Below are 20,202 nucleotides of genomic sequence, written 5' to 3' on the forward strand. Positions count from 1 at the left end.
GAGTTTGAGAGAGCCGTAGACAGTGGGGAATGTCCAGACCAATGTGTGGCCTTAGACAATAGCCGCAGGTGTTCAGAAAACGTTTGCTTCTGAAAGAGAAAAGTATAATAGCTTCGTCTTGTTTTTAATCAGAGCATCTATGGCTTCAGCCCATGCAGTCATTCCCAAATCTCAGAAGGGCTTAGCGGAGTTGGCTGTATTCCCTTCATGGCATCTGGACTTCCTAAGGCCAGACGGCCACCTCCCAGGCCACCCTTTGTGGAGCAGAGCAAAGGGACTGGGATGTTTGGGTTCAGGAGTCAGACAGTCCTGGGCACAAGCCTGACCCTGCTGCTACCAGGCTGGGACCTTGGACAAGCCGCCTCATGTCTCCAAGCCTCGGTTTCCTCATCTGCAATTACCCACCTCACAAGGTGCTGTGACGCTCAGGTGGGTTAATAGCTGTAAAGCATGGACACATGAAAAGAATTCAAGGGATGGGAACTTCAAAAAGCAGCTCAGAGGGTCCTGGGATGCAGGCGAGTTAGGAGAAATGTAACATCCAACGCCTATTTCCCTGAGTCTGCCGCGTGCCGGGTACCGCAGTGCCTTGGGCTGCATCCTGCTTGCGTGGGGTTGCCCGGGGCCCTGGCACAGAGCGAGGAGGCAGAGAGAGGAGGAGCGGCACAGACATGCCGTGCGATGGGGCTTCCTCTCCAGCCTCCAGTGCGAGAGGAGATTTTAAAATGTTTATCTGCCAAATATTTACAGAGTTGCACATATTAGAACCCACTGTGGCTAGTTTAAACAGAAAAGAGATTTATTAAACAACATGAGCTAATGCATGGAGTCAGCGGGAGGGCATGAGGCACAGACTCGAGGTGAGGCTTCCAGGAGAAACTCAGAACCGTGTCGCAGGACCGGCTCGATGGGTGACATTACTGCTGCAGCAGCAGCAGCCACTGCGTGGGATGCCGGGAACTGACCTCACTGCAGCCGCGTTCTCTTCTGCCGCTGGAAGTGGACCTTGCAGCTGAGGCCACCCTGAAAGCTGGACCACAAAACAGAAGTCTGTGCCTGTTTCAGCCTGGGGTTCAGTTCCGAATCAGGGACTTTCAGGGCAGAGCCCAGGTCACATGCCCGCATCTTCGCTGCAAGGGAGCCTGGGAATTGAGCTCTGGTATATACTTGGGAAGGCAGAGCTCGGGGCAATTTCTCCAAATGAAAAGATTTTCAAAGGATGGACGATGTGCAGCCACAAATGTGGCAAATGCTCCTGTGCTGTTACTCAAAGCAGCACGCGGGGAACGTGGCGGGCATCTGACAGGGCGTGGACTCAGCTCTTAGAGGTGCTCACCGTCTACAGACGTCCATATAGGTAACACTGCCGGTGAACGGAGGGACTTCTAGGGACACGGACCACCCATCCTTCCACTGCAGGTTTACACCTGACTCCAGAGGCTTGGTTGGTATGCGAGTGAGTGAATTTGTGACCTTTCCATTGGTGGTGCTGAACAATGGAAAGGGGAGAGTCAGCCAACCTGGGGTCAAGTCCCAGCTGTCCCACTGACCACACGTACAATTTTGGATTTCTTAATTTCTCTGAACCTCAGTTTCTTCATATGCAAAATGGGTACAGTCCCACCCATCATGTAAGGACTGGTGTTCACATTAAAGATAATGTGTGTAAACTGCCTGGTATAATCTATGTCTAATAGAAGGTGGTTATTTTATATTTACTGGCTTGAGCATGATGAGAGAGGGTTCCTCTGGTGGAGGCCTGGATGCAAAATGCTTTGAAGAGGTAGAGGAGAGGTTGGGAAAGACAGGAGGGCCCAGGACCCGTCTGCCTTGGGGATTCTGGGAATTGTAACCTTTTGCTGATTAAGGCACACTTGGGGCTAACAGAACAAACTTTCCTTTGCCAAACTTCGGCTTTGATTGTCATTGAATAAAAAATATCAAGACAGCCCTCTTCCCCCCCAGCAAGAGAACATCCCCCTCCCCTCAGCGGGCATCCTGGTGTTTTTCCCAGAGTCCCTGTGTGAACAGTGAAAAGCAGGACTCTGGGTTCTGGGCCCGTGGCTGGAAGGTGAGCTCCATGCTGCAGCTGGGGTTGCCCTGCTGAGGTTCAGCTCCCCGGGTGAGAGCAGGAGGTGAGGGAGTGACGTCCATCCGGGGTGTGCGGTTTCTCACATGAGCAGGTCCAGGGTGTGGGGACAGGCAGGGGGCAGGGTTAGAGCAGGCAGAGGCCACACTCAACCCCTCCTCTCTGGTCTCCCCTGTGCCCTGTGAGGTACCAGCCACAAGGCTCGGTTCCTGCTCAGCTTATCTGATGCTGACAGCTGTCTGGAAGACTCCGCGGCAGCAGGGCAGAACAACTTGGGCACATTCCCCGAGGTGTACAGCTGGGACATCTGGATCCCAAACTGTTTGCTTCTCCCTGGGGAAACTGAATCAATCTCTCCCACCGTTTCTTCAAGCTCCTACCTGCCCACATGGGCTGCTTCTCAGAAAGTGACTCAGAGAGGTGCCCCAGAGTCCCTTCCCGAGGAAACAATAGCCCAGAGCAGGGCAGTTTGGTGTAGTAGAGAAAGACTCTGGAGTCAGGCAGACTTGCTGCTGACCTCTGGCTCCTTCTACCTTTGGAGCGATCTTGGAGTGACCTCAGCGTTCACCTGAGTCAATTCACAGATGAAAAGCAATGACTTAGAAAGACAGAGACTTTGAATGTTCTGAAAAAAAGATGGGAATGATAGACAAATTTGATGGATGATAGAAATGAGTCATGGCATGAGACGCTAGAGGGGAAGACTGCTCAAGAAAGTGTTGGGAAGATCTAAAAAAAATGCAATTTAGATCATTTAATTCTGAGTAATTCAGTGAGGATTAGAAGAATTATGTCTAAAGACATCAGGCTTAGAAGGGCAGGTTCAAAGTAGGAAGAAAAGACACAAGTAACAGAAAACTCCCTTCAAGATGGATTAAACTAAAAGGGACTTTATTGAAAAGTGTAGTGGCAGGTTGGGTTTCAGGCATGGTTTGATTCAGGAGTTCAAATGCTGTTATGGGACACAGCACAGGAGTCTGTGCTGGTCTCTTCTCACACAGGAGCTCCTCCCATGATAACCAGGTGGCAGCAGCAATTCCAGACTCACGTGCTCCCAGGTTCAAGTCCAGCAGGAGATGGAAGCCAGCAGTCCTAGCAGATGTCTCATTGGCTATTTCTGAACTGATCATTGCAGTCAGGAAACACAGTGCTTTCATTGACCAGGTTGGTATCATATGCTCTTCAGGGCGAAGTCAACACCAGCCCTCTGAGTGTGGGAAAGGCAGGCTTCCCAGAAGGAAATCAAGTACCATTACCAAAAGAAGACAAAATGGATACTGGGTGGTCCAAAAATCAAATGCCTACTCTGGTAGGTGCAAGTAGACAGTTGCAGGAAACAGAAGGCCAATGAGCTAAGTCTCATCAAGGATGAGAGAAAGGGCTTCTTGAAAAATTTACGGCCAATAGAAAATCATGAATAGAAGATCCACTACTTGGGTTAAAATGGTGTTTTAAAAAAAATCCCCAAAAGGTGATTTTTAAAATTTGTTTTTAAAATTTTAATTATTTGTATCCAGTTTTATAATACTTGTTTAGAGAAGGTAACTGGTACACTTCCTGCTACTTGGAATTTACTGGAGTTTGATTTGTGATTTGGTATATGATCAATTTACACAGACACTTGACAAAAAGATACAGTTCCTATTGGCAGGATATAAATTCAATATCTATTAATTCAGCTATCAATGATACAGTTTGAATCTCTTATTGCTTTATTAAGTTTGCCTTCTTGATCTTACATGGATTGAGATGAGTATGCTAAAGTCTTCCACTAAAACTGAGTTTCTGTCAATTTATACTCATGTTTCTAAGAGTTTATGCTTAATATATTTCGATGCTACGTTCTTTGGTCCATTAAAGTTCATGGACCGAACTATGACTTCATTATTGATCATAACTTTTATCAATATCAAATGACTCTCTTTGCTCTATTTAATGCGTTTTGCCTTGAATTTTACACTGTCCGTTTTCTGTAGTGCTTTTCTCTTTTTCTGGTTCCCATTTTCCTGATATATTTATGCTGTAGGTCCAACAGAGCTCGGGGAAGATGGCATAATGTCTTTTAGGGGTGGATGGGACAGAATTCTTCATCTCCTGTTTTGCTCCTGTCCCTTCTCCTTGGCAATACAAACATGGAATGGAAGCATGAGATGGGTGAAAAAGTTACCTGCACTCACCTGGCTGCTCTGCATGAGTTCCATGCTCCAGACAACAGAGAACTCATGGTCCTACATCTCTTGCAGATGATATCACTGAGCCACTGTCTCTGTCCTTGAGAAATCACAGAATAGGAAGTATTACTGAAGATAGATGAGGGGTATATGCCCTTCCACTTCTCTAAAGGGGGAAGAATGTGGATTCTGAAACTACAGGTCAGCACACATCTCAATACATGAAGATGAATGAATTATTACATATATGGTTTGTATGGAAGTGAGCCTCACTGGGACCCAACATGGGTTCACTAAGAACAAATCTTATCAAATAACCCAGTTTCTCCCTTTGACTGCTCTACGGGACTTGAGCAAGATTTTCTTTCTTTTTCCTTCTTTCTTTCTTTCTTTCTTTCTTTCTTTCTTTCTTTCTTTCTTTCTTTCTTTCTTTTTCTTTCTTTCTTTCTTTCTTTCTTTTATTTTTTTAACTTTAATTTAAAAATGAAAAAAAAATCCATATAAAATAGAAAGAATAGCATAATGAAACCAAACTACACATTCCCCAGCTTCAACAGTTTTCAACTCTTGGCCCATTTTTTTTCACTCCCAGTTACAGCCTCTCCTTCTATGCCACCTGCCCCTGCCACCATTATTTTGATGCAAATCCTGGACACTATATAAACACTTCACTGTGCCTCAGAAAACCGTAACCACAATACCATTATCACACCTTTATTAGTTATCTGTTGCTCCATATCAAATTACTACAAAACAGTGGCTTAAATGATGATTAGATCTAGAGACTTGATCAGATTCAGGTTCAATTTCTTTTCTTTTCTTTTTTCTTTTCTTTCCTTTTCTTTTTTTTCCTTTTAATTTTGGCAAAGTCCTGTAGCATTGAGGGGTCCAGTAGGGAAAACAGAAACCATACTGGCCCTTTCAGCAGGATTAGTAACTCTAGGATGTAGTCACCGTACATAGGGATGGGGAACAAGGAGAAGAGATTGGTGCAACAGAATCTAGAATTGCAGAGTTGGGGCTCAGACTTCAGTGGCCACCACCCAGCTGCTGCTGCTGGGTCCTCTGAGGGGTGGGGCAGGATGAAAGGTCCTGCTGGAGGAATGGTGTCAGAATCCAGCAAGCCAGCAGGAAGTAGTGAGTCCCTTCTCTCTTCTCCTACCTTCTAGTCTCCTCTTAGTGTCTTTACAGGCAGAGCTGAATGTGGAGTCAACCTGCAAAAGAAGAGGGTGTTTCCCAGAGAGCCAATCCTAGCATCTCAGAGCAGGGAGGGAAGAGGCTTGGAGCTGAGAGACAATAGCTGAATAACTGGTGCCCCTCTGCACAGGAAGTGTTCCATGTTCATCAAGAGGTACGTAATGCTTGGATAATTATCTTTTTATATGTTGTTATCAACCATTAGTGATGTTTACCTTAATCCATTAATTCATTTGGGATTATATAATTGGCAAAAATTTGACAAGATATGTCTTGATATCCACTCGACAAAATGGAGTGATAAGGAAAAGATGGAAAGCAATCTGGGTGGAGTAGTAGTTAGATGAACACACTGCAATGTTGATGAATGGCTCAGGGTGCACCTAGAGGGAGGTTGCTGGTAGATGGGTTTTTGTCCTAAAATGTTTAGCATTTTTATCAATGACTTGAATAAAGACAAAGGGTAGGTAGGCATCATTCAAAGATATTTGCTGAGGACAGTGTTGCTGACTTTTTTTTTTCACATCATGGCACTCATGGGAAGTGCTAATATTTATACAGTCTAGTGGGGAAATCCTAAGAGTCTGCTCATAACATAGGGTGACTGGCCTGGAATCTGGCCGTCTCAGGCTCTACTTGGCTGCTCCAAAGACTGTGAGGGGATCAATACCTCGAGGCCCGAGGGGACCAATATCTGGGACACATCCAAAACGTATTCACAGCTCACTAGCTTGGAAGCTCTGGTCTAAAGATGTGGGTATGGCCAGAATTCTGCCTCACATCACAGCCAGCCCTCCCCACGAGGATCCCAAGGGAGGAGAGCAAGTGGGAAGTCAAATTACCTCTTTATTATTTGCTGTATTGATGTCTGAATACCCAGTGAAGGGCTTGCTGATAACCTGGGCTGAACCACATAGAGTAAGCTCAAGGCTTAAGTGAAATGGGAAAGGAGCTTTCCCCCCTTCTACACCCCAAACTAGGCAGTTGCCTGAAACTAGAGTCAAACTGTGCTTGCGTTCTAAGAGACGAAGAGTATTTAGAGACTAAGCCCCCTCCCATGCAAGAGAGGGTTATAACTTCTTGTTTCTGTAGCACAAGTAAGAGGAGAGAAGAGCCCTAAAGACAGAGCTAAGAGGGTCTGGTGCAGTCCCGTAGCGGGGTTAGGGTGGGGCAAGCGGCAGAGGAAGACCCTGGGCTGCCTAGTTGATCAAATGATATGGGTTGAAAAGCAAGAGAAAAGGGCTTAACTCCCATGTTAATCCCACGTGAGTAACATTTTAAAATGCCTGGTGCTCCTGCCCACAGTAGGTGTGTACACATGGCCCGGTGTTGTCTTGGGACCTGCAGCCTGATCATCAGCTCCTCTTCCCTGGGTGTGTGTGAGGGGGTGTGTTAGTTATCCGTTGCTGCGTGGCAAATTGTCCCAAACTTAGCCGCTTAAAACGGCAACCATTTGTTTTCTCATGATTTCTGAGGGTCAGGAATCTAGAAGTGGCTTGGCTGGGTAGTTCCTATTATCTCATGAGGCTACAGTGAAGCTGTCAGCTGACGCTACTGTCAACTGAGGCTTGACTTGGGCTGGAAAATCCACTTCCATGGTCACCCACTTGACTGTTGGCAAAGGGCTTTGTGTTCTTGCCATGTGGGCTCTTCCAGGTGGCTGCTCACCATGGGGCTTCTTTCCCCACAGTGATGAGAGAGAGAGAGAGAGAGGAAGAGAGACAGAGAGCATGAGATGGGATCTTGGAAGTGAAATAATGTCACTTCTGCTGTATTCTCTTGGTCACACAGACCAATCCTGGTACAACGTGGGAGGGGACTATACAAGGGTCTAGATACTAAGAGGCAGGGGTCACCAGGGGCTATTTTGGAGATTGTCTACCACAGGTGGTTAGTAGGCCAATGGGGAGATAATTCCCATCCTCTAGAGCCCTAAAAGGATACAGCCAATCAAATTGGCAGAAGACAGAGTGCTGGGAGGGAGAATAAATTCCTTTCATGACAGAACCAGAATCTAAAAAGATCTTTATACGACTGAGTGATGGACCAAACCTAACCTAAGGTGAAACGTAGCAGGAATAACGAGGGATCCTGTAATTGAACCCCCAAGGGGACGTCCAGAGCAGCACTAAATGGGAGGAGAGAGAGGTCAGCAGTGGCGAGCATAAAAATGGCTTGGGGTTTTAGCTGTCATAGGGTCGTAATGCTTCCCTGTGACGTGTCACGATGGCACTGCCAAAACCGCCACCACGTTCTGGGCCTGGATCCGTAGACGAGTAGGGAGGAGAGAGTTCCGTCTGGTCTGCCGCTCTGGGAATACTGGATTCTACTGGGTGCCAAAAAAGAGATAAAGTGGAACATAGGCAAAGAAGTGGGCCTAGGGTAGCCAGGAACATTGTCATAATAGGAAACATTGTCTTAAGGAATGAGAGGGGTTGTGTGAGGTACGTATGTGGTTTGGAGAAGAGGTTATTGGCGATATTAGAACTACCTCTAACAGAGGCATCCAGCTTGTTCTTTCTGCCTCTAAGCCCCAGAGATGGGAGACAGGGAGGTGGGATAAAAGGAAGAATCGTTAAACAATTAAAGCAACTCTAGGATGGAAAAGCTTGCCTAGGTAAGTCATGGGTGTCGGGTCACCGGGAGTGTGTGTGACCTGAGGCTTGGAGGCTGTGCAGCGGGTTCACGTAATGGATGGGGAATTAGGACTATTCTTCCCTCTGACCCTCATAGTCCATCATCTTAAGACGCTTCCTGATTCACAGCCTTGAGAGGGAGGACCTCTGGCTTTGGAAAGGTACCCTGCAGGGAGGGGAAAGAATCTCAAGCTAGGAGGGGCATGGCCCAGAGACAGCCATCCTTGGGGCTCCCCGTATCCAGACAGGGGCCTCTCCCCTGGTTCAAACAATGCTGTGAGCTCTGTGCTGCTGTGAGTGAACACTCCCCTCCCTCCAGCACCCGCAGACACAGACCAACAAGCTTCCTTGGTCAACGTCACCAACCCTTGATAGGTGCCCCTGATCCTTGTGGCCTCCGAATGCTGTTCTGAGGACTGAGCCTACCTCATGGGTGTCCCCCCCTGGCTGGACCACAAGACAAGGGCAGCAGGTGGGGATTTCTTGCCAAAACCCATTGTATGAAGAAGGGCTTTGTGCTGCCATTGACAGAAGCCAGTCCTATTCCTCCAGGTGAGTGGGTTATGTGGCCCGAGGGGGTGCTTGGGCTTGGCACTTTTAGTGGGAGGAGGGAGACCCACCCTCCTTGAGCTGGTCAGACGTGTCCTTTCTCTTGGTCGTGCGGAGACTCTAGGCAACCACAGCACCCACGCATGGTGTCTAGGTTGCTGCTGACTGCTCACCGGCTGATCTCACCACCTGTGTGCTTCTCATGGAGCAGGGTCACATCTGTCTTAATAAGTTACAGGAATACAGCTGATTGACGTTGGTGTACCTCAAAAACTGGTACAAGAGTGTAAAGCAATTATATTCCAATAAAAAAAATAATATGGAAACCGTCAAAAAAAATAAGTTATAGGCATTGGCTGTACATCCAGGTAACAGTCCCCAAGAGCCCCCTACGTGTTATGTGGTGATGCTGAAGAGTTGCCCTTCACTCTCTAGATCATTTCACTTGCAAAGATTGCTGTTTGAAGTTCCTCCATGAAATTGCCCGAGGGAAAAAGAAGAAGCAGTTAAGTAACTGGGAGGGTCCAGTTACTTAAATGACATGAAATGTTGAGAAGACATCATCTATTAATGCGTCCATTGCCACTCATTCACCCAACCATTCATCAACCACAAATTCATCTATGAATGCATCCATCCATCATCCAAGAGTCTATGCATCCACACATCTATCTATTCATCTATCCATTATCCAGATAGCCATTTGCCCAACCATCCACTCATCCATCCATTTATCCACCCATCTACCCACTTATCCATCCATCCATCCATCCATCCATCCATCCATCCATCCATTCATCCATCCATCCGTTATCCAGGTATCCATTTATCCAATCATCCATTCACATATCTTCTATGAATCCATTCTCTATCCATCTAACTCTCCATCTATCCAACTATGCATTTATCCATCATTCATCATGTCCAGCTCTGATAGATACTGTGATGTGCTGTCCAGGCTCCCTTGCAATGAAGGATTTCTTGTCCCAGCTGCTAGGAGGACTGGTGTCAAAGAGCCTTTAGAGGTCTGTTCCTTGAAGGATTATCTCAGCTACAGACAGCTGCCTTGCCCAAGATTATGCCTCTTCCCAGGGCAACCCACATCCAATGACTGATGGATGTGTGCTTATACAGACCTGACTATCTTGGCCCATGAGAAAAACCCTACAGGTGTGTTTTGGCTCCGCACAGTGTCAGCCAAGGCTGCTGTTGTTGGACCTGCGTTGCAGCTTGACTTCCCCTCTGCCGATCTTGCTTCTTCCCCCTTCCCCAGGTGTTGATCCCAAGGACACTGTATACAAACATCCTGCACAAGAGACTCTGCCTCCCTGCTTCCCAGGGAATTTACTCTATGACTCTGACTCCATCTTTTCATCATAAATACATTCCTGCATCCATGTATCCTTCCATTCAATAGATAGTTACCTTAAACTTGCTATCTGTACAAGAGCTGGGCATTATGAAAGAGGAATATACATGAATCAAACGTAGGCCTTGCCCTCAAGAAGCTCATAGTATAATAGGAATGATTAGACCTGTCCGCCAATAGCTCCACTAAGGAAGTCAGAGGGGGGAGTGGTCTCTTCAGGCTGAGGGGATCAGGGCCAGCTTCCTGGGGGAGGTGTCTCCTGAGACGGGCCATGAAGGATGGGGGATGGGAAGTTGAATTTGGTTGTGTGGAATGGGGACAACAGTGGCTTTTCATGTAATAAAAATAGCCTGTGCAGAGGCATGGAGACGGTGAAATGAGAATTATCTACCCAAAGGGAAGAGGCAGGTGTGACAGCTGGGCACAGCTGGACCTTGGATGACCTCATGACATCCACTTCCTCTGCCCCCCCATGCCCCTCCCCCACAGAGCCCTTCCTATGCTCCCAGCTCTTCCTCCCACCTGCCCCCCCCTCCGTCCCTACAGGAAGCACGCCTTGGTCACCAGCCAAAGCTTTGTGGTCTGGCCATGGGGGAAGTGTCTGGAGGGCACAGCCAAGAGGAGGGCAGGATTCTTCCTTGGCTTCAGGGAAAAGGAGTCGTCGGCATGTTTGGCAGGCTGTTTTATCCAAGGCTGCTCGCTCCCTAGAAGGCTGCTTCCTCCATCTCGCTTTTGGATTAATAAGAAACCAGATGGGCCCAGCTGGTTGGTGAGAATCGTGCGCCAGCGAGGCCAAGGTTGCAGCATGATCCCTGGAATGGCCTGGAAGCTGTATGTGCGGAAAGTCTGTTCACAGCTCTCTGACCCAGGCACAGGCGATAAATTTGACCTTGGCCAGGTACACAGCCCCTGGCCCCTGCCATCGACTGAGCCTTGACCCTGATCACAAACTGAGCCCTGTGTCTGGCTGCAGAATGAGCCCCAAAGGCCAATCAATCAATTAATCAACCATCTGACAGCTCTATATGGAAGAACGTCTAGAGCTGCTGAGTGCTATTCCAGGACGGTGGGGATGAGGGCGTCGCCTTGGGGGCTACTGCTTGGCAGGCACAGCCGCCAGGCTCTGCAAAGTCCCAGGTGGCACACCTGGGTCCAGGGGAGGCAAGCTCAGGGTAATGCTGGCTTCTGCTCATGGTCAAGGAGGAACTTCTGTCTTTCGGCTCCCCCGTAATGCAAAGGGCTATTCTTTTAGGTAGTGAGCTCCCTGTCTGATGAAGTGTCTAGTAGGCAGCTGTTGGATGATCATCAGTGACTCTCTTTATTTATTTATTTATTTAGCTCTTTATTGGAGTATAATTGCTTTATACTGTTCTGCCAGTTTTTGCTGTACAACAAAGTGAATCAGCTCTATTTATACATATATCCCCATATCCCCTCCCTCCTGCAATTCCTTCCCACCCTCCCTATCCCACCCCTCTAAGTCATCACCCAGCATCAAGTTGATCTCCCTGTGTTATGCAGCAGCTTCCTACTAGCTATCTCTTTTACATTTGGTAGTGTATATATATGTCAATGCTACTCTCTCACTCCGTCCCAGCTTCCCCTTCGCCCCCCACCCCATGTCCTCAAGTCCATTCTCTATATCTGCATCTTTATTCTTGCCCTGTCACCATCAGTGACTCTTAAAGATGTTTACACTGAGTGGGGCTTCCTTGGGTGCTCCATTTGCTGACTGCATGACTTGGGGCAATGACTTGCCTTCCGAAAGCCTCCATTTCTACTTCTGTACAACGAGGATAAGGAAGTATGTACTTCTTGGCCCTGCGGCAAGCACTCAGTAAGGTGGTGTGTGTGAAGCATCAGTATTATTGCCCTAAGACTATTCGTAGAAGGAAGGCTGTTGAGATTTCTGCATTTCAGGCATTTGAGAAGGGTTCCAGTGCATCCTGCCCCTCTTAGCAAATGGCCATGGTTAGGGGATCAGCCTGTGGCCTAGAGAAGGGGCAGGGCTGTGAATGCAACAGCCCATCACACTTGAAACAACTTCGTGGCTCCTCGTCCTTCTGTCTTGAAAAGTGAGAGAGGCCAGGGACTCTCCATCCAGGGGAGTACCAGGGTACACGCCCATCCTACCACCCTCCGCTCAGGCAGGATTAACGCCATTCTGCAGCCTCAGCAAGGTAGATAACGCAGTGCCTCTAATGGTTACCATGGCAACCCTGTGCTGGGAGGAGCAGGGCTGGCCTGACTTGGGGATGGGAAGCCTGAGTTTCCAAGGCAGTGCTGCCCTCGGTTTGCTGCGCAGTTAGGATCCCCCGTGGGGGCAGGCCTGGGAGACAGGATGCTCAGGAGATCCCAGCCTTCCTAAGATCTGGGCCCTCTGCCCTCACAGCTGCTGGGGATGTGCTCTGGCTCAGGGTCCTCCAGCTGCCCGGCTCTTGCTCTTCATAGGGTCTCTCACCAGGAGCCTGGCTGCTGCCTGTCCTTCACTCCACACCCTTGCTCTCCTCTAAGACTCCACCATGGTTTCCCTATGTCTCCTATAGCAACTCTGACTCGGGATGCACCCAAGGCTCTCCTGAACTGCCCTTGTGCCCAAGATGCTGCCAGGGAAACAACATGAGAAGGCAGAATGAGTTTACTAAAATTCAAATTTGGTCAAGTCTCTCCTCTATGAAAAACCTTCAATGGCTCCCTAGTGCCCTCAAGATAATGGCCAACCCTTTACCACAGTTTACAAGCTCTTGGCACCCGCTCCCTTCTGTCTCCCTTTCTTGCCCTTTCCCACCTCATCCCCTGGGCTCTGGCCACATGGGGAGTCTTTAATGCTTCTGGAAGGATGCACTCCCTCTCACCCCTGGCCTTGGCCTGGGCCGTCTCCCTCTTCCTGGACTCCTCTGTGTGCTCACCTGGCTGCCTTCCACGCAGTCTCTTTTTCTCAGCCTCGATGGCATGTCCCCTAGGAAGCTCTCTGCAGGATTAGGAGCCTCTCTGCTCCCAGAGCACTGTCCTCTCGTCAGAGCCAAATCCTCCTAGGTTAGAACGCCCATTTACTTGCTGCCTTCTTCCTCCGGGATGCTGCACCCCCAGCGCATGGCTTGGGTCTGTGCACATAGGAGGTGCTTGACAATAGTTGTGGACTGAATGAGTGAACAAATGAAGGAGGCCCCACCTGTCCTGGACCAGCTTTCCTGGGGGAGGTGGTGACGTGGCAGAGCCTGGTACCCCCAAGTGTTGGAGGGGAGGCTGGGAAGTTCCTGCTCTGAGGGTGTGAGTGCCCCAAGCTTCAGAGAAAAAAACCGAAACACAGCTCTAGGCAGCTGAGTCCCCCGTATCAGTGAGGAAATGGAAACCTTTTAAACAGCGGGCCTTTGGGAATTGGGTCAGCCAACTGGGTTTGTCTTGTCCATGGAGAATCGTGCAGTGATTAAAAGGACTTTCATAAAAGAAAAAAAGGATCCCAGAAGAGCCTAGCAAAGACTATGCAGAAACATGGCAAAGTGCTTGGCATAACGTGTTCCATGTAAAAAAGCAGAATCCAAACCTCTGTGTACTCCCGGATTACGTGCATGTGACCGTGTGTGCCTGAACGGGTGAGACTCGGGGGAGGGAATAAGTAGCATGTGAACATTCGGCCCAAGTCAGAGGCTGACAGGGCCAGGATCATATCTGCGGCAAGAGACACAGAGTGAAAGAAGAGGTCGCTTCCCAGCTCTTGGAGGAAAGAGAGGGGATGCCTTGTTTTCCTATCTCTTCTGCCCTTCCCCTTCGATTGCCTTAGGGTCCCCTACGGACACCCCACGTTTCCGGCTGCCGCTTGGAGAAGACACGGCAGACAGGCCTGGGGAGTCCTAGGCGGGGGTAGGGGGGCTACAGGGCCGCATGGACCAGGGGCTTTTCCCCTGAATCCAGGCTGGGGCTGGCCCCTGTCCCTGCTGCCCCAGCTGCCCCGACTGCCCCGCCCCGAGGAGGCAGTGCCAGGTGGGCTGTGCTCCTCCTCCCCCCTGTGGGCCTCCTCAGAGCGGGCTGGCGCTGCCCTGGCTTCTCTCCTTCCTTCCCCAGGCCTGTCTGCACTCCGGCCACCCCCTCTGTCTTCCCCAGATGCCCCTGCCCGCCACCCCTAGAGGACCATCCCGAGGTTCATTTTCTTTCAAGAGCTGTATCTCTCCCTTGCATCCCTGACCCCAGTCCCGCTTGTCCTGTCTCCATCACTAGATGTCCTCCCTTCTCTGAGGAGTGGGAAGGAGATCAGTTTCACCCCATCCTAAGAAGGGCCTTGCTTCCCACACCTGTTCTCCTTCCCTGACCTCCACTGTGACCTTTCCCATTTCCCGTTGGACCCTTGTGAGTCTGAAGCAGTTTGTCCTCAGAGGTCGAGGCCCTCATCACAGGTCCCAGGGAGCTGTTCTTGGATGAGGGTGTGAGGCAACCTGTGTTTTACATTTTTTACCAAAAACGGCTTCCTGGTGGAGGAATGACCACTCAGCGGCAGGCTGGAGGGGAGATGTTTGGGGGCACAGGGCCAGCTCTGCCCTCCTTATATCATCCCACTGAGGGGGCTTTGGAGTGACTTTAACTTTCTTCTTTGTGTCATTCTGTACTTTCCCAGTGATCTAAAATAAATCTCTTTACTTTTAGGACCTGAACAAAAGCTAACGAAATAGTCCTCCCCTCTCCACCTTGGACCGCTTCTATTTTGCCCCCCTTACAATCACCCCTAGGTTGGGGGGGGACTGGCATAGACGGCAGGTCTGAGAGTAGAGCCTTCACCCAGCCCTCCTCCCAGGAGCCAGGTAACAGGCACCATGAGCTTTGGAGTCAGACAGTTCTGGGTTTGAGTCCAGGTTTCGTTGTTTACCTGCTCTGTGACCTTAGGAGAATTACTCAACCTTTCCGAGACCCAGTTTCTTCATCTATTACATGCAGTTAATAACCCACGTCAGGGTTCTTGCGAGAATTAAACGTGTTAACTAGTTTTCTGTGTCTAGCACGGTGTTAGCACACCACAAATGGTGTCTCCTTTTTACAAGGGAGGAAGAAAGGGGAACAAGAAGTGTCAGAAGAGATAAAAATGTGGGTAAATATAAGGTGTTTTTCTCTTTTAAAAAATTTCTTTAAAGGATAATTTGTATTGTGATGTTTATAATATGAATAGAAATAAAATGTTTGCAACAGTCCTATGAGGGACAAGAGGGAGATGCAAGTATAGTGTTTTAAGCTTTCTTAAACAAATTAAAACTGCATATTTTAAACTTTAGAACAACTGCTAAAAATAAAGAGGTGTGGCTAATTAGCGAATGGAGATAAAATAGAATACTAAAAAGAGTACTCAACTAATCCAAAAGAAGGCGGTTAAAAAAGAAAAAGGAACAAAGGACAGATGAGACAAATGGAAAACAAATACCAAGGTGGTAAATTTAAACCAAACATATCGATGATTACAATTAAATGTAAATGGTCTAAACATTTCAGTTAAAAGGTAGAGGTTGTCAGAGTGGATAAAAAATCAAGATCAAACTATATACTGTCTACAGAATCCTCATTTTAAATTTAAAGGCACAGGTTAAAAGTAAAAGGATGGAAAAAGATACTATGCACACACTATTCATAAGAAAGTTGCAATGGCTGTATTAATATCAAAGTATCAAGAGATATTTGTTCGGAGTCAGAACAAAGAATATTACCAGGGATAAAAGAGGCTTATTTTATAATGATAAAGATCTGATTTTCAGCTCTGCTACTGGATGACGTAGAGCCAGTCAGCCTCTCTGAGCCTCAGTTTCTTCTTCCGTAAAATGGGTCTCAACATCAAGGGTAAAGCGCTCAGCACCGTGCCTGGGATTGTGTGGTTGCCGTGGTTCTTACTGCTGTGAGTGAGTCCCCGATGTGGCATCCCTTCTCCCCAGGGCATTGTACCTGTCCCTTTACCAGGGCTCTCACCCTGGGCTGCTCGACAATTATTTAGGCCAGCAATTACCCTCTGGGCACATAAACAAGGGGCTGTTGACTTTATTGTTGACTCTATAAAGATGCTCTTCCATAGCTATTGGGAAGCCAGGCTTGTGAGTTATGATCCAGCCAATTTCTGGCAGCGTAGGTTGGGTTGTGAGGAGCTTGTCACAGGAAAAGTTTGGGGGTAAGTCATTTGCTCCCTCTGAAGTCCTTCCAAGGGATATGGAGTCTTCTTGATCTTCAAGAGCCATGGTCATCTCTGTTTCTGGATTTTAAATTTTATTTTACTCAAACAAGTGTTTCTCACATAGCCCAAATACACTTTAAGAAACAAACTCCAAAATATTACATTTCAAAGGCAAGTTCAGAGGACTTTTCCACTGAGGAATTATTTGTCCATAAAAATAATTTTTAAAATATGGGAAGAAGCACATTGGGGAAGATCCCTGGGCTTCAGAGTTGTGTAGACCTGGGTTGAAATCCCAGTTCTGCTACTGCATTCATTTGTTTAAGAATTTACTGAGCATCCCAGGTCCTGTAGAGACTGGAGATACGGTTGGAAATAACAGATATGTCCTTGTTTTAATGGAACTGATATTCTAGTGCGGGGACAATAAAGGAACAAAATAAATAATTTCATATAGTGATCAGTGTTATGAAGAGAACAAAATAAAGTAATACAGTAGAAAATGTGTGGTGGTTGGGAGGGTAAGTCTCCTTGGAGATGTGAGTTATGAGTTGTGATACCTGGATACCAGCCAGATAAGCTGAGTCAGAAGAGCATTCAGGCAGAAGGAACAGCAAGTGCAAAGGCCCTGGGGTGTCTGGTTTGAGGACTGGATAGGAGGCCAGTGAGGTTGGAGGGGCGTGAGTGAGGGGCCTGGTCATGCAGACCCTCACAGCTCATAATTTAGAGTGGGCAGTGGAAGTCCTTGGAGGATCTGAAGCAGCCACGTCTGAGCTGAGTGTCCCTGTGCCAGTTATTTAATCTGCCTGAACCGGACTTTATAATTGTTGAAGGAGAGATGACACCCATCCCATCTCATGGGATTGTTGGAACATTGGGCAACATGAGGCAGGCACGTAAAGAACTAAAATGGTACCTGAGACCTTGCAGGTACTTGACAAATATTAGCCTTCTTCCCTCTTTGGACCTCAATTTCCCAGAAATTGAAAGGCTAGGACTTGGTGGTTTCTGTGGCATCATCTACCTGGAACATTCTTGGCATTTAAAAAAGGAAGGGGACTTCTAAAGCTAAAACGTTAGGAACATTACTTCAAAATGAAGATAAAGTACCTCAGAAATTGTGCTGTAAATCATTGCCGAAATAGGATTCCACTTATAAAAATTCAATTGAAGTGCAATTTTCTCAGGAATACACACTTACTGTACAGAGTAAGGTCAACCTGTGAGTAACATCCTCCCTTCCAGATTCTCCCCTGTATCTCAGGGCAGGGTGCCGGGCAGCTTGGGGGATGGTCCAGGGGTGACCATCTGAAGCCCCTCTATGCAAGGGTTTACTTGCCTCAGACTCTGATTGGGTGACCCCTAAGCTCTGGGTCAGGCAGAGTAGGGAGACAAAGCTGTAGGGAAGAGGGAGGTCCTAGAATTCCAGAGGGTTCCCAAGAATCCCCAGATCAGGCTCTGCTGATTCCTATAGCATAAGAAGGGCTGTGTCGAGTCGTGCTACCAGATTGGACTCCTTGATGTGGGGAAAGGCACATCCACATCACCTCCCCACTGAGCTCAGGTGTGCTTCAGTATCCTTTTCAGCCATCTCTCCAGCTGGTCTCTACCGATGGACCATGGTTAACTAGTGAGTAACCCTCTTTGCCATCCTTGACCTAGTCTTACTCCCTCAGATCGTGCAAACTGAGGCCAGGGAAGTGAGGTGCCTTGCTAAAGGCACACAGCTAATAGGTAGCAGAGCCTGGTCTCCTGGCTTTCCACTGCCCCCTGCTGACCCCAGGGTGGGAGAGGCTGTGACACATGGTCTGCTTCTGGGAAGAGAAATACATCTTCTCCATAGGACAGATACAGCCGTGGGGACACAGGGACATTGGTCCAATAGAACTAACATGAAATTTCTGTCCTGGCCCTATCGCCTCTCCCTCTGGTGCCCTCTTACCCCTTTATAATCAACAGTGCCGTGATATTCTGATTCATGTGATTTGAGAAGACTCACTGACCCCGGCTTTAAGAGTGGGCCCTGATGGACTTCAGACAATCACTGTATCCCCTTCCCATGGCCACAGCAATTTGTTTGTGATGGACAGATCAGTCAAGGCCAAGGAGAAGCCATCCTGGGGCAAGTTCTCGCTCCAGTCTGGTTTGGCTACCAACTTGCTGTGTGAGCTTGCGTCCACTATTTCAATATGAGCCTTTTATGTTCAAATTTGAAAAATGTGTATATTTGGGGGCTGGGGTGGGGGAGGGGCAAGGTGATAGTTTTCACATTGAGGTCTCTAGACTCCAAGGTGATGTCTCAATGCCTGGGGACCCCGACTTTCCCCCGACCGCTTATTTTACCCAGACCTACTCTCACACTCTCCAGGCTTCTGAGGAAGGTTTGGTTTGAAGAAAAGTTTTTGTATCTGAAAAAGCATGGTCACCTGAAGACAGGTGACCTCACAGGCTCCTCCCACCTGCCCTACCTCCAATACTCCAAAATCCACGGGTCTGCATAGGAGCTGAGAGTCTGGGGTCATCATGGCCTCTATTTTCAAAAAAAGATCAACAAATATTTATTGAGTACCTACTGTATGGGCCCAAACTGGTCTGTCTAAAATAGTACATTTATTTAGAAAGAATACTGAGACATGCTCAATGAAGAAAACTTGGAAAACAGAAAATCACTAAGAAATAAGTAAATTCAGAGGTAATCCCATTAGAGTCCAGCAATGTAGGCCATGCCAGCGAGAGCCCTTCCTTTCTCTCTCTTCCCCTCTTTATCTCGGTGTTTCTTTCTGTGAGCCCATCTTTGAATTTGCACCCTCATCCTGTCTTTGGTCCTCTTCCCCTTTCAGTTTTCTAAAGAGAGAGATCCACTTTTCAGATGTGGAAAAATGCTCTTGATTTCCTCTTCCGTTCTCATCAAAACCATTATCACTGTTTTAGCGCAGGGGCAGGTAGAGCTCGTACCTTCCTCCTTCTTCACAGTCAGAGGCCTGAAATGTCAGGCTAAGGGGGCAGCTCCCTCTAACACCATAATCCATCCCAGGAGGAGGAGGTAGTGAGACTAGAACAGGGCATCCATGATTGCCAATGTAGGGTACCTTCAAAGGCACTTGAAAGATCCCATCAGAGAAGAATCTCAAGGACTAAAGTAGAGAAAGCCACTCATCACTGAAGAAAGTTAAATATTCCAGAGGATATTAGTCTTTTACACTTTAGTGTGAATGAGGTCCTTAGAATAGCTCTTCATTGTAGTGGGATGAAGGCTTATACAGAAGACTATGCCATGTCCCAGAAGGGTGGGCCCTCCTCTGTCCCTCTGTACCGCTCTCTTCTATTACTGCTTCTTTCATAGTGTCTTAGGATTCGAGTGTCTTCCACCTTCAGGAGACTGAGATGCTGAATCTTGAATCCCCAGTGGTTGGGCCAGAGTGGGCAGCAGTAAAACCTCCCTGAACTAGCTAACCCCACCCCACACTGTGCTGCATCATTGTTTTTTCACTTCATATCTCTCATGACAATTTGTTTATTTGAGTGTTTATTTCTTGCTGCTTCTGCCACCAGACTGGAAGACCTGTGAGGGTACAGGCTGTCTTCATTTGGGTTTCCCCCGAAACAGAGCCTGAGACAGGGACTTCGGTTCAAATGGTTCATCTGGGATGTGATCCCAGAATGTACTGTAAGGGACTGAGGGAGTAAAATGGGGAAGGAGGGAAGTTGGCAAAGGATCTGCTAATCAGGGAGTTACTGCCGTGGGCAACTGGAGCTCAGCCTTGTTGGGGAGCTCCTGAGAGTCTGTAGAACCCATCTCTGAATTTTCTTCCGAAATTGCAAGGAAGCTGGGATGTTTATTCACCAACTCTCCTGCTTTGTTGGTTGAGGGTTACTCCTGGGGTGTTCATGCTGGCCTGCCCATGGCTGGGGGGAATGGTCTCCCCCATTTGGAAAATGCATTCAGCCAAAGTGATGCGGGAATGGTAGATATGAGTGGGAATGGCTAGAGGCAGCCTGTGGGGCGGGCTGAGGGTGCACGCATGCGGGACTCACCGCATCTGCACTCCATG

The sequence above is a fragment of the Hippopotamus amphibius genome, chromosome 9 (assembly GCF_030028045.1).
Source record: "Hippopotamus amphibius kiboko isolate mHipAmp2 chromosome 9, mHipAmp2.hap2, whole genome shotgun sequence".
Classification (NCBI taxonomy): Eukaryota; Metazoa; Chordata; class Mammalia; order Artiodactyla; family Hippopotamidae; genus Hippopotamus; species Hippopotamus amphibius.